At 30.9% G+C, this 16,566-nt stretch overlaps 1 long non-coding RNA gene across 1 annotated transcript; it reads left to right on the top strand.

The window, feature by feature from the left end:
- Positions 1-853: 853 nt before the first annotated feature.
- Positions 854-15,732, top strand: LOC101245479 (uncharacterized). Its single transcript, XR_183016.5, has 4 exons — positions 854-1,016; positions 1,649-1,736; positions 1,837-2,005; positions 15,272-15,732. It is a non-coding gene; the product is annotated as an uncharacterized lncRNA (long non-coding RNA).
- The last annotated feature ends 834 nt before the right edge of the window (positions 15,733-16,566 follow it).

Here is a 16,566-nt window from a genome sequence, read left to right as displayed (position 1 = left end):
AATTCATACACTCCATTATTAAATTTGTTTTCTGGATGTTCTGCTGCTAATGTTTATTCTGAACTATAATTTTTGTTGGACATTCTATATATTCTATATACATGTCATATTTATGTATGATTTCCATAATGCACAACTCGTGTTTCCCAATATGTATAAAACAAATGAATAATATTTTTTTCTTTTATCCTCCTCTTCGACATTTTCCTCCTGTTTTTTCAATTGAATAAACAAGCGATGATTGTAATCGAAAAGTCTATGAAATAATTGTAGGTACAACAACAAATAGAAATGAAAAAAATATGAAAAGTAGTTGTTGTTTTTTCACTAAAGAAATTAGGATGACAAATTGAAATTAATTTTTTATTAGTGTATTAATTCTTAAATGTAGAAAGTGAATCACTTTAGTATGAGCTGCAATACACATTAGGTGTGGTAATAAACCTTTGGCTTGGTTTGTCTACCTTCAAACCCCCCCCCCACCCCATAAAAAAAAAAAATTTAAGTTTGGCTTTGAGAAATATTGTAAACTTCAAAATTTCATTTTTTTACTCCTACCCTTGACCTCCTTCCCTTCCAAAAAAAAATCAATATTGTTTTTTTTTTAAAAAAAAATTAACTTCAAATTTTTATTTTTCTAGTAAGTAAAAAATAAAAGATATTTTTCAAAAATAATTTTCATTCAAAAACTAAACAATAAAGTATTTTCTAGTCACCAATGAAACATCATAAAGTAAGTCAAATATCTACTTGTTTTCCAGAAAAATATTTTTTAGGAAAACATTTTTCATAAAAAACATTTTCTTTTTTACCAAACACACCCTATATAGTTATAGTTAGGGCAAGATAAAATACTTGAACTCAGTTAAAGGGCAGTTCGGTCATTCTTCAACTTAGAGCTGATCCTTTTTCTTTTCTACAGCTTCTAACGCCGCCTCAACCTTGCTTCCTCTTCCTTTTCTCTTCTTCCCAGCTTTGCCGCTTTCTGTTATCCTCGGCTTCGTCGTTCTGTCCAGGTGACCATGCTTTTCACTTGTATTGATTTTGATTCCTTAGTTGTGTTTCTGTTAATTGATTTTGCGATATTTGGTGCTTGATTTGTATTCCACAATTTCTTTGGGACCTCTTCTTAATCAAATAATTTGGGTAGTTCTTTTTGGTGTAATCTATGAGAGCTTCTGCTAGTTTACGAATATCATAGTCATCACTGTTGATCTGGCTTAGTAGTTTGATGACTCGATACGATTTGGGTCCGAAGAGAGTTTTTGTTGATTTGGGGTTTCCATTGAAATAGAGCTTGTCAAAAAAAGAAGGTTAGTTTTTCTTGTTGGACAGAATCTGTGGTTTAAATAAATTTGTTCATAGCTGCAATAACTGAAAACAGGCAAAAATAGTTAAGGAAGACATATACCTGTTTCAAATGGAAAACCACATCAAAATAGTTGAATTATGTACCTTCTTTGTGTTCTTAAATTTGGAATAGGCGAGAAAATGAGATGGGGGCAAAGATTATGTACTATAAATCAAATCTTAGCCCATAAATTGAGAGCTCTGATAGTCGTCCAACTAACTTGCTAAGATTTATCATGTCGCGTAGGACAATTATACATTTTAGGACTAACAATTTTTCACATACTTCACTTTACAGGTGATTCCTTATCTTCTTACTTTCGCCACCAAACGTTACCTTCTTAATTAGGTGCTTCGGGGAAGTTTGGAGCCACCTATTACCTTAGGTGAGCATACTCCACAATGACGTTTTCCGTTATTTTGTTCCTTAACTATACTTCGGTAATTTTATTTTGTCATTCTTTTTGGATTTGTTTGTATGCACAGATTTTGCGAGTTTATTCACTCCTCCTGTTTGAGCCGCTATTAGGCTCAACATTCAGCACATGTAGAGAGCAACAAAATGTCACTCCTGAGGTCATTTCTATCCAAAACTTGACATCCAACACATGTACAGAACAACACAGTGTCACTTCTGAGGTTGTTACAAAGAAAGGTTGGTATTCATTTTATGCGACAATAATTTCTCCTATTGCTGCGTTGGAATGTTAGACTATACTAAGTTTTGATAGTACTTATAACATACAGGTCGGTTAAAAAAAAACTCCCATAAAAAATTTAATGTTAATCGATCTACTTATGCATGCTTAAAAGATGTTCCCAATTGTAAGCTTTTGCAATGCAAAAAGATTTTAATATGAATTGCCTAACTTTTGTTGTGGTAATGTCTCAATTAAGTTAGTTTCATACCAACTACCTGATGACTTGTCTGATCTATATATGGGAAATACTAAAGAATCTATGCACTTTCAAACTTACATTAGAACATATAATAATATGCTTGTGTTCATCTCAATTGGCGTAACCTACGACAAAGCTTTAGCTAAGAGATGACATGGTATATATAAATTTCGCGTGCAAGGATAAATGTATCATTTTATACCTGATTTACTCTCCTCCACTGAAAAACCAAAGAACCTGCAACTATACTTTTATGATAATGAAAGTGAACTAGCAAAAAGGATGGCCTATTCAACGCATATTAGTGAATCAATTGTCAGGAAACTTATGAATTTTTTTTTTGATAAAGTTAAGTTTTATCCATCAGCAATGAGGGTATGCTAGCAACTATCAAAAGATTTATATCAGTGACTCAAGAAATTGCTATTAAATTTATAAAGAAGAGAAGAAATTTAAATCTGTCCAACATCCTCTATACCCTCCTCATTATACCGAAAACAGAAGGTCTTCATACAACGCCATTTGATATTTTTTATTGATTCTACAGTATTTCCCATACACCTCTTATTTCTTTCTCTCCAAATAGTCCACCATATACAAGATAGTATCATGTTCCACCATTTCTTCTGGCTCTTACTTTCCCCTCTTCTCACCCAGCAATTGAGAAGGTCTGCAATGTGTTCTGCTTAGAAAAATGGCCCATAATTGAGCAGTGACTTTGAAATGGAGGAATAAATGGCTATTAGTCTCATTATACACTGAGCACCATGAAGATATTTCAAAGCCTACTCTTTGCAACTTCTCATGAGTTAGGCATGCCCTTCTAGCCACTAGCCATGAGAAACACCTCACTTTAGTTGACACTTTATTTTTCCATACCTTACTCCATGGTCCAAAGAGTTCCCCTAGAAGTTCCTTCACTTCCCTATTGTACTATTTGCTGATTGACAGCATACCATCATGCTTGTGTTTCCAAATCATTATATCAACTTCCAGATTTGTGCCCTTGAAATCATCTAGTGTTTGTAGCATCTTGGATACTCTCCCATCTCCCAGTCTTTTAGTAACCTTCTGAAATTCCACCCCAGACCAAACTCATTTAGCATTGCATCTGAAGACAAGTTGAGGATATATATGTTCAGATAGGAAGACATCAAGGAGTCCTGACTAATCCAATGATCTTTCCGAAAAAGAACCCTGGTCCTATTCCCCACTTTTTATCTAATATTGTGTTGTAGTTGGCCCCATAAATTTTTGATACTTCTCAACACCGAGACACCATACGAGATACTAATCCAGTGATTTTTCCAGAAAAGAACCCTGGTCCCATTCCCCACTTTGTATCTGATAGTTCTTCACACTGAGACACCATACGGGATATTCAATAACTCTGCTTAATGATGATGCCATTTTCATTTTTACCAATGCACTATGCCACACCTAACGGTAGTTTATCCACATTTTCATTCTTCCGGTACCATACTAGAGATAATCAGTGAACTTCCTTACATATAAAACTGACACAAAAGTACAACTTAATCAACATTTGCAAGCCATAATTGGAATTAAATAAGAACCGAATAGAAGTTTATTTATATAGTTCACTAATCAACACACTTGTAACTAAATAAAAATATACTTTTACAACCTTACAACTACCAACCATAAGCATAAGACGATAAAAGAATATAAGTATCCTACATTCAATGAACACACATAACTACATATACAAAACAGACCAACATGTGCAGACATAAGACAATTTTCCAATAAACCCACCTAAGGAATAAGCAACTCTTTTTTTCTTATTCTTAGTATAGGTTATTCGTATGAACATATGTTATGATCATTATGCAACTTTAGCACCGCTTTTAAATACTAGAGATAGTAAGTGATCAAATAGGGAAAAAGATGAAGACTCTCAATCAAAACTTACACAAAAGTACAACTAAATCAACATTAGCAGGCCATAATTGGATCTAAATAAGAACCAAATAGAAGTTTATTTATACAATTGTAGAAGTAGCACAAGAACTTTTTGAATTCTAGAAAATCTAAGAAAGCACATAACTCAGTGCTTACTATCTTCATATAAAACCTTAAACATATGCATATAATTTTAAGGACAATTACACTTGCTTGAACCTTCAGAAGCAAGGTATGTGGTAAAATCTAGAGAAGTAACTATGCTCGATGGGAGCAGTGAACAAGGTATCAGGGGAAATTAGTGACACAACCAAATAAATTCATCTATATATACTAGGCAATTAAAGGCCCGATTACGGGCCCAATATTACAATCTTATATATGTTTATAATAGAAATTTGATTAGCTTTTTAAAGAAAGATTATTATGATACTTTCAAATAAGCATGATGGTAAATTATAATAAAACACAATAGGTGTTAAAAAAACCAAAAATAATGACCTACTTGATGAAAATTAGAATGAATCATCTTATTCTTTACAAAGTGGTAAAATGATGAAAAAAATTATGACTTTGTCTTGTCTTAATATTTATTAGAATTAGGAGAACAATTTAGTATAATAAAGAAAGAATTTTTTAGAATAATTAATATATATGATGAATAAATGTTTTATCTCAAATGGATTAGAATTTAAAAATATTAACAAAAGTTGATATAATATATACAATAATAATTTAACACGAGGTAGTTAATATTATAATTTATATAACTTGCTTAAAATTATTTTAACTAATGATAAACTAATAGTAATAAATAAGTATATGTTTTTCGATAAATTATATTATGAACTATATGTTATGTAAAGTTTTTGGATTAAACGTAAAAATAGACATCCAAGTAAATTAGATATTTCAAAAATTATCTTTGCAATTTTTTAAAAAAACACCATGAAGTTGAAAAGTCTAAAAGGAAACCAAATGAAAGGACACAACATGCGACGAAATTATTGAAAATTTTGTTCTTGCAGAGCTTGCTTAGTGGTTGCATTCCTTTTGGATTAGACATTTTGAGAAACATAATTGTGATTGACATTGAATTTAACATGTTAACTAATTCGTTAGGGTATTTAAACAGTGTGGAACAGTTGAATTTTGCTGAAAATTGGCTATATGGACAAGTCCTAGAAGTGATACGTCAACTAAGAAATATTGAATTTTACTTTTGTCTTATAATTATTTTACTAAATAGAAATAATTATATAGGGAATTGATAAAAAATGAAGTTCTTCATATTGGAAAAAAAACTGCATTAATGGTCTTCCTAATAAGAGATATATGCTAGAGTGTATAATATTTAATAGACAAATTAGAAATAAAGGGCGATAAATTTATTGGTATAAAACATGAGAGGGAGAAAACTGAGAAGCGAATAAAATGAAGAATGAGGTAGTGTCTGTTTATTTGTGCCATAGACTTAGTTCTAGAAAAATCTTATAATTTATAGTTTCTAGAGAAGTCATGTAACTCGTGAATGAAATTTACCCACTTAAAAGAAAATATTTTGACAAGTTTAAAAGTATAATTCATAGAAGTTTAAAATGAAATCTATATGAAATTACCATATTACCCTTGATTGTCAACAACTTTACAGTTCTATATAGTAGAATTCTAAATATTTTGCGCACAAAATTTAACTAAAACGACTTCAACTAAGATTTTTTAAAATAAAATGAATAATATTTTTTCATGACCAAACAACACTAAAAAAAGGAAATGATTAAAAGCCCTCATATTTGATTTTTTTTGTATGAAAATATTTCATTACAAATTATACATTCAAAAATAAAAAGAATTTTCTTTAAAATGTATCTACTTGAATGTATAGATTATTGTAGTAAATTAATAAATGGGGTTCATGTACCTTTTCAATGATTTCTTTTACTCCTCCCAATGTACTGGTACACATGTGGCTATTACAATCCACAACTATTGACTCAGCACATAGGGAATTGCATAAAGTTTGGTTGGTTGTTTTGGAATTTTAATACTTTATGCACAACGTAGAATTAAACTGAGTTTTAATTTTTTTTTGATTGACAGAAATACCCTTGATCGTTCTCTCTTTACCTTTCTATATAATAAATATAATAATAGCAAAAGGCCTGTGATACGGGCTCAATATAGCAAATTATTAGTTGTTATTAACAAATATGAAAAGTTATTTTAATAACATTATTACCAACATTAATTAACACTGATTTTAGTGCAAAATTTAGTCTAAATAAAATAATAAAATAACCATCAAATAATATAGTGCATCAACATTAATTGATATTGCTCTTCTCTTAATCAAATATCTTGATTTTGAGTTTGGGATATGAAAAAAGATCTTAATAGGGAACACTATATCCAAATAGGCCTTATTTCGACGCAAAGTATAATTAATCGAACTTTCATATGAATATCACATAATTATTAAAATTACTATTAGCAATTTCCTATTTTTGTCATCTCTTTCTCAATAGTAACCAACTTAAATTTATTTACTTCTCTAACCAATGTATTGATTTTATGAGTTTCAATTCTTAACATCTTATTTGAGACAAAAGAAAAGCAATATTAAGTAAATGAAGTACATAATCTACTATAATTAAAGAAATTTTAATTTGATTAATTTTAAAATATAAAACATTTTAACATCAAAATATTCTTATTATCAATGTACGTAAATTGTTCAGGAAAAAATTATTATTTCTCTTCAATATTTGATTCGCAAAATTTTAAAACTCTAACCAAAGAACTATTATTATAAATTTAGTAAGTCTCTTAGTTTACTTTAATCTCATTTAGTTTATCTATCTATCTATTTATCTATTTTTTATTTTTTATTTTTATGCTCCCTAATTAAATTTTTTTAACTTTCATTTGATATATTTTAAATCATATTTATTTTAGTGCAAAAAGAAAAAGGTGTTAATGAAACATAATAAAATAATAAGTACTCTTGTGAAAAAATGGGTCCCACAATTTTAGATAGACACGTGATCATCATAATTACACTTTTATATTACCCTCGAAAATAAGATTATTTACAACCTTGCCATTGGTATTCCCTCACTTCACTCGTCTATAAAATAATAATAATAATATAATAGAAATCACATTTGACTATTCAAATTGACACAAACATCCACAAAATAGTCACCATGAGCCTCCATCAGCTTGCCAAGATTTTACATTAAAGAAAATGAATGAATGAATGGTCAATTGGCATATTTGTTATTTCATCAAGTACAACCGTTGCGGAAATTGCTGAACTAAAAAAAAAAACTGAAAAAAAGTTCTAGACCTTAATATACATCCATATTAACCAACTTGAATACCAATATCCCCAAAATAATTATACATCCAGATTAACCAAAGAAATTTTCAGTTTTATGCTTGTCAAAATCACTGGATTCAATATCATGATAGTAATACATCTCAATAGGATTTTGAAAGTTGAAAATAACTTTTGTGTTATATAGCCTTCTTTTGTGTTATATAACATGTTTCAATAGATGTATGTCTCAATCCAAGTTAGAAAAAACTCCTTGGTTGTACCCTCTTCTCTGGATCGTGGCATTGTCGTTTCCTCTTCTCCGAATCATGACATCTTGAAAAAATAGGTTAAAGAATAAAAATTATGAAAATGTACAAGTAATATTTAGAAATTACATCCAAGTAAATATTTTTATGTATAAATAAATTTTATAAACTATATATATAATGGTTGATTTGGTCTCGGTTTGACTCATTTTAGTTAAAACCAAACCAATCCATGTATAGTTAAATTTTTTTAATACGAAACCAAGTCAAACCAAACCATTGGTTGGAATTTTTTTAAAGTTTGACTAAGTTTGCGGTTTGATTGGGTTTTTTGTTCGATTTTGTACACCCCTGACCGAGGGGTATAGAACTGAGTCCCCATGCATATATCCGAAAAACAATGAGCCGAATAATATTTCACCCAATTCAAATCTTTAACTAACTAGAAAAGTAAGTTAACTGAATATAAAATGTAATAATTAAAAATTTAAGTAATCTTTTATAAAATAAAAATCTCAAAATTTCAAAATTTTGAATATATCGACTATTCATTCATCAATTGCATATAGTCATAAACTATAATTTTAAAAATTTAAATAATCTTTATAAAAAATTATACATACATATATATATATATATAACTACTCTTCTATCCATCTGATGAATTATATTAAAAGAAGGTCAAGAAACACCTAAAATTCAAAATATTAATTATATCGAGTGTTCATCAATCCATGGGATATCTTCTCTTCGAATTCATCATCAGTTCACCTCCCTGCGGCCGTTAATATTTGTTGCCGCCGTTCAACACAAAACAAAAGTTTGCAACACAAGACAAAAGGTTTGCCTGCCAACATTTTCCTTTTCTTGAATTTTGGAATTTAACTTAATGATGAACAAGTTCTACTTCATATTTATGTTTATAAGTGAATTAGATCAAAAATTCAGGTTTAAAAGTGAAAATGGTGATTTAGATTAGAGCTTTGTATTTTTGAAGTGAAAAAGGGCGATTTAGGTTTAAAAAGAAGAGAGTTTTGTGTTTTGAAGTGAAAAAAATGGTGATTTAAGTTTATAAAGGGAAGAACAAAAACATACATTCAATTTTAAAAGTGAAAATAGTGATTTAAGTTTAAAAGGGAAGAAAAAGAGCACAACTATTGACATTTTCATATTTTGATATGATAGATTGTTCCTTTTCTATTGGTGGTGCAATTGTTCCTTTTCTATTTGTGGTGCTAGTTGTTCATATTTGACAGTAGTATGAGTTGTCTTAGCATAGCATTTTGTTGTTGATTATGGTATTGAGTGTGATTGTGTTGCCACATTGTTCGTTATCTCTTCTTTGTAGATCATCACACTGTTTTTTTAGTAGGAACATGCTAAACTCTGCCTCAGTTAAACTTCTAGATAAGATGTTTAGCTTATTTGGCTTCCAAGAGATCAAACATCCGGCCCGATATTATTCATAAAAGGCATCCAAGGTGTTTAGATGATTCAGCTGGATTAGTAGGCCAAGTCCTGGTGCTCTAAACGTAAATGAAAGCTCACAATCAGTAGTAGGAGCTATATTTATAAGCTTTGTTTTACACTAACTCGTAACTAACTTTCTAACTACCACTAGGACATGTTGTTATGACTAACTATTTGAAAAGACTAATATGTCCCTTTTATTCTTTCACATTTGTAACAACTTTTAACAATTGTTTCCAAGCATACAATTTACTATCTCGACCTCTTATTGAATTTCAATCTCTTCCCATGTTTATCTAATTCAAATGCTTTTTCGAATGTTATAGCATTCATGAATCCGATCAATCACGAACTGAAGGTTCATCCTTTGTGGAACTACAAGGGTCACACCGGATATGCCATAGTTGAATTTAAAGGGGATTGGTCGGCTTCAAATTCAACTTTAAATCCCGACCAATCCCCTTTAAATTCAACTATGGCATATCCAGTGTGACCCTTGTAGTTCCACAAAGGATGAACCTTCAGTTCGTGATTGGTCAGGATTCATGAATGCAATAACATTCGAAAAAACATTTGAATTAGATAAACATTGGAAGAGAGATTGAAATTCAATAAGAGGTCGAGATAGTAAATTATATGCTTGGAAACAACTATTAAAAGTTGTTACAAATGTGAAATAATAAAAGGGACGTATTAGTCTTTTCAAATAGTTAGTCATAACAACTTGTGGTACTTAAAAAGTTAGTTACGAGTTACTGTAAAATAGAGCTTACAAATATAGCTCATAGTATAGATCGTGAGCTTTCATTTACGTTTAGAATACCAGGACTTGACCTACTAGTTCAGCTGAATCATCTAATTCCTTGGATGCCTTTTATGACTAATATCGGAAAGGATGTTTGATCTCTTGGAAGTCAAAGAAGCAAGACATCATATCTAGAAGTTCAGCTGAGGCAGATTTTAGCATGTTCCTACTAAAAACCAAACAGTGTGCTGATCTACAAAGAAGAGATAACGAACAATGTCACAATACAATCACACTCAATACCACAATCAACAATAGAATGCTATGCTAAGACAACACATACTACTGTCAAATATGATCAATCAGTAGCACCAACAGAAAAGGAACAATTGCATCACTAACAGAAAATAGACAATCCATCATATCAAAATATGTAAATGCAAATAGCGGTGCTCTCGAAAAATCATGAGTTGAATCATATTTCACCCAATTTAAATCTCCTACTGATTTGAAAATTAAGTAATTGTATATAAAATGTAATTATTAGAAATTTTAAGTAATCTTTTATAAAATAAAAACCTCAAAATTCAAAATTTTGAATATATCAATGGTTCCTTCATCAATTGCAATAGTCAATATAAAGTATAATTTTTAAAATTTAAATTATCTTTACAAATTTTTTTTCAAAATATTGAATATGATCACTGCTCTATCCATCATATGTATCAAAAGAGATACCCAAAATTCAAAATATTAATTATATCGATTGTTAACCAATCCATCAAATATCTTCTCTTCAAATTCATCATCAGTTCACCTCCCTGCCGCCATTCATCTTTGCTGCCGCTGTTCAACTCAAAACAAAAGTTTGCAACACAAGACATAAAGGTTTGCATGACAACATTTTTCTTTTCTTGCATTTTGGAATCTAACTTAATGATGAACAAGTTCTACTTCACATTTAATTTTATAAGTGAATAAGAACGTGGGTTTAGGTTTAAACATTTAATTTTATAAGTGAATAAGAACGTGGGTTTAGGTTTAAAAGTGAAAAAAGAAGAAGAGGGCTTTGTTTTTTGAACTGAAAAAAAATGTTGATTTAAGTTTAAAAAGGAAAGAAGAAGAACATAAATTTAGTTTTAAAAGTGAAAATAGTGATTTAAGTTTAAAAAGGGAAGCAAAAGGGCACTAATATTGTCATTTCAATATTTTGATATGATGGATTGTTCCTTTTCTATTGGTGGTGCTATTGTTCCTCTTCTGTTGGTGGTGCTGGTTGTTCATATTTGACAGTAGTATGCTTTGTCTTAGCATAACGTTATGTTGTTGATTTTGGTAATGAGTGTTGTTGTATTGCAACATTGTTTGTTATCTCTTCTTTGTAGATCAGCAAGTTGTTCTTTAGTAGAAATGCTAAACTCTGCCTCAACTGAAATTCTAGATATGGTGTCTTGATTCATTGACTTCCAAGAGATCAAACATCCTGCCAATCTTAGTCATAAAAGGCATCCAAGTTATTAGATGATTCAGTTGGGATTAGTATGCCAAGTACTAGATGGTTGTACAACTACAAATATATGGCAACTTCTTATTGGCTAAATATGTTAAACAATGAGTGGTTAATAATTTAAAGAAAGGGGACTCATGATGGGAGAAAAGTATGATTACAACAACGAGCACTCAAACCAAAAAAGTACGAATGACTCCAAATATACAAGTAGCGACTACAACTAAACAAACTTATACAAGATAGGAGAATCAAGAAGAAGTTCAAACATCAAGATGAGTTATCAATACTTGGAACTAAAATAGTCAACATTTAGCCATGAAAAGTTCAGAAAGCGGTAGTATGAAAATATGAGAAACGAATCTAGATAATGAACTCAAGTGCTTAAAAACAACTAAAACACACACTACCACAATCAACAACAGAACCTAAAAAAACAAAGTCCGAAGCTAAATCGCTTTTAAACCTAAAAACACAAAGCCCTAACCTTAATCGCAGCAAAGGTGAACGGGTTGAACGGCGGCAGTGGAGATTCCAAAGTTAACAGCAGCGACAGAGGTGAATGTATTTTGCATATGTTCGATGGAGGGACAAACAATTGATATCTTTAGTATTTTGAATTTGTATTTTAGAACCTTAATTAGATGGATAGAAGAACAATATAATTATTTAATATTTTGAATTTAGGATTTTTTCTTAATATATTCGATGGATAGATGAATTATACTTCATATTGACTATATTCGATGTATAGATGAATCATCTATATATTCAAAATTTTTCATTTTGCATTTTTTTATTCTATAAAATATTACTTAAATTTTTAGTAATTACATATTATATCCATTGACAAACCGGCCTATTTTCGAGGTCAAATGAGTCTTAGAGTAGACATATCCTGTATTTTGCTGATTATCGTGAGCTATAGTTCACCATCTTTTTTGGTGATTTATATTTATGACATTCAAAATGCCAAAATTTTTGTAGACGTATGTTAATACCTGAGCTATGGAGTCGGTTGGCCCTGACGGCTAAATCGGTCTATTTTCGAGGTCAAACGAGTCTCGAAGCAGACATCCCCCCATTTTGCTGATTTTTGTGTGATATAGTTCACCATCATTTCTGGTGATCTAAATTTTTGACTTCTAAAATGCCAAAAAATTTTCTAGACGTCCGATAAGACCTTAGTTATGGAGTCGGTTGTCCCTGACGGCCAAATCGAACCATTTTCAAGGTCAAACGGTCAAACGAGCCCTAGAGCACGCATACCTCCTATTTTTCCAATTTTCATGTGCTATAATTAACCATTTTTTGGGTATCCATATTTTTGACGTCCAACCCTAATGACCCAATCGGTCCATTTTCGAGGTCAAACGAGCCTCGGAGCAGGCATACCCCCTACTTTGTCGATTTTCGACGCAATAATTCACTACCTTTTTTCGGTGATCTAGATTTTCGATATCCAAAATTTCAAATTTTCATAGATGTTCGTTAAAACCTTAGCAAAAAAGATGGTGAACTATAGCACACGAAAATCGACAAAATAGGGGTGTGTCTTGACGGTCAAATTGACCCATTTTCAAAGTCAAAACCCCTGGAGGAGGTATACACCCTATTTTGCCAATTTTCGTGTGCGATAGTTCACCATCCCCATTTAACTTAATTTTATAATAAGTAGAATATTTGAATTGGGTGAAATATAATTCAGCTCATGAATTTTTGGGACATGTGCACTGGGTCTCATTCCGGACTCGTTGGCTAGGGTGTACAACAAATCAAACCGGCAATTGAATCAAATCGCAAATCGAGTCAAGCGAAAAAAACTACTAGTGATTTGGTTTGACTTGGTTTCGTATTTAATATACATAATCTAATTTTCGTTCTTCTTTATTTGTATGATTTCATTATTATAATTATTGAATATTTTAGTGAAGGATGAAAGGATTTTAAATATATCTGACTGATGGATGAACAATTAGTTTGACTTGGTTTCGTATTGAAAATACAATTTTCATTTTTCTTTATTTTATATGATTTCATTATTATTTTTATTGAATATTTTAGTGAAGGATGAGAAGATTTTGAATATATCCGACTGATTGATGAACGCTACGACATATCCAAAAAATCATTTTTTTAATTTCATAAAAGATTATTTAAATTTAAAAAAATCATATTATATACCAGTTAGCTTAATTTTCTATTTAGTAGAAAATTTAAATTGTCTGCAATATAATTCGGCTAATAAAATTTTTGGAATATGTGTATTGAGCCTCAGTTCTGAACCCGTCTGGCGTTGGTTGTTACCATATATATATATATATATATATATATATATATATATATACCCTACCTCACATAAAGTATCGAAAAGAGGTGCACGTGAAGGTCATAGTACAAAACCAAAAAATCAAAACTGAATCGTACAAAACCAAACAAAAACCTGAATGCACCCCACCCTACCTACCTTAGAGTATCGAGAAGAGTCGCACGTGGAGGTCATCGTTCCAACTGATTTTTTAAAAGTACCTATCGAACTGTCTCACTGACACTCCTCGTGAGAGATACAAGCTTCGTTTTTGGTTAGAACTAGGGAAAATGCACAAGTACCCCCTCAACCTATGCCTGAAATTCCAGAGACACTTATACTATACTAAGGTCCTATTACCCCTGAACTTATTTTATAAGTAATTTTCTACCCCTTTTCGGCTTACGTGACACTAGTTTACAAAAATTGCCAACAAGCGTTGTGCCCACAAGATAGTGTCACATAGGCCGAAAGGAGTAGAAAATTATTAATAAAATAAGCTCAAGGGGTAATAGGATCTTAGTATAAGTGTGCCTATGAGATTTCGGGCATAGGTTGAGGTGGTACTTGTGCATTATCCATTAGAACTATAACGTAATTATTGAAAACTATCTGATTGAAAAAGGACCCGTCTATTATAATAGATGATTTGGTTGAAAAATACTTACTTAAACTCTAAGTTATTCAATTATGTAGTATAGTTAATTAAAATTAAACCTAAAAAATATTTAAATATACAAATATTCTTCTAATTATAATTAAAAAAACAATAATCAAACGTATAAATATTTTGTTTATATTTTTCAATTAAAAACATAAAAACTAGCAATAATCTAAAGTATATATATTTTATATCTGTTTTTTAACTAAAACATAAAAAGAAGCTAGCTTCTCTGCCATCGATTGTCGTTGCTTGCAGTTATCATCGCCGTCGTCGTTGCGCCTCCCCTCAAGCTTAGGGTTTGGCCTTCGTTTCTCTCTCATCTCTTTTCATACTTAAGGTTTAGGGTTTTACTATGGTTTAGGATTTTATATGCAATTTACTATAGTTTAGTGGTGATGTGGATTTAGAATACTTCAAATTTCTTTGTTTACATGCTTGTCGTTTTTCACTTATTAACTTTTGTCTCTTTTTTCTTTGTTTACTGTTACTAATGGGTCGTCTCTTTCAAATGTAGACTTGCCTCCCTTGCTTTATGTAGTCTCTTTCTAAGTTTTATGTCTATTTTGTGATGTTGTATGAGATGGATACTTTAGTTTTTTCTTCGATACATATTGGTATAATCACAATACACCTATAGTCGAAAAAATAACTTGGTTTAGGATTCACACATTAACTTATGTGTATCTGGTTATTATTACATCCTTCTAGCACAATTATTGAATGGGTTTGAGATATTTGAGTCATTTTTTTAAAAAAAAGATCTATATCTTTTATATTAACCAAAACTTATATTTTTTTTCTTGTTCGACAAAGCTAATGGATTTGGGCACTTTCATGCTCGTATCATATATTGGATTTATATTTGGATTTGTGATGTTCACCATATTAGTGCATGAAGTTTTATACCAAGGTTCTGAAGTGCTACCAACGTCGTCGTGGTCATGTGAATGTGGATACTGATGAAGACGAGATGGAAATCCCTCCAGTTTGAAGATGGAGTTAGTTAATTAGTTTATTTGTTTTTTTTGTAATGTATCTTTTGTAAGGGTTGCTAACTCCCTAACATTCGAGAAAACATAGTCGTAAATGACCTTGGTTAGTTTTTGTTGTTTTCTAAATGATAGGATCAACTTTGAACATAGTCTTGCACGGACTCGGTCAATTTTTGTTGCAAAGGTCATTTTTTTGTAATATGGGTGCATCTACTTCAGCATGTACTGTAATTTCTGAACATTTGGCCATTCGTCGTTGTATCCAAACTAATTTTACTGCTTTCTGAATGTGTTGGATAGAGTAACTGCTTTCTTAATGTGTTGGCGTTGTAACTTTTTAAGGTTCATGCTGGTTTTACATTCATGTCCAGTTCTTGGTCAGGACTTTGGTTCACCAAATTATCTGAGCTGCTACAGTAATAATGATTTGAATGACTTTTCATTGAGTTGTTGTTTACTTCCAGTATATGAATGAAATAGAAATATAGGATAGATTTGTCATATTGATGTTTTCCTTTTATGTGTAGAATGAAGACAATTGATGCTTATTAAAATCTTGGCAGATTACTGTTGGGTGGGACTTTGGTTCACAAAAATATCTGTACTTACACACATCCTTGGAGAATGTTAATGGATATTCCGCTGTAAATATCAGCTCATCAGGAACTACATCTGCAGCTTTTATAAGTGAAGTAGGCTAGCATGATTAGTCACTGTGAATGACATTAAAATCACACCTGATACCCCAGGAACTCGAGTAGTGGACGGTTTTTGTGGATATCTAAGGAGAGGTCTACTTCTCTGTGGGCTCTCTTTAATTTCTGATAAGAAAAGTGCTTGCGGGTATGCTAATGAGTCTGTCTATGATAGACCGCTTGAATTGAAAATGTCAGAACGGATGTTGAAAACCTACAAGATGCTGGAAGTTGATTGTGACAGGTCCGTAAGTTTTTGGTATCTTCCATGTGAACTTAATAACGTATATTAAAGAAGCAGAATACATAAGAGAAATGTTTTTGTGTCTTTCATTGATATTATATAGTTTTTAAATACAAAATAATTATGTGGTAAAAGATCCCACAATATCAGTAAAACTAATTAATCCTATCAAGTACT

This window comes from Solanum lycopersicum, chromosome 8, assembly GCF_036512215.1.
Source record: "Solanum lycopersicum chromosome 8, SLM_r2.1".
NCBI classification, from domain to species: Eukaryota; Viridiplantae; Streptophyta; class Magnoliopsida; order Solanales; family Solanaceae; genus Solanum; species Solanum lycopersicum.
Note: the sequence above shows the minus strand (reverse complement) of the source record. Positions and strands in the feature narration are given on the sequence as shown.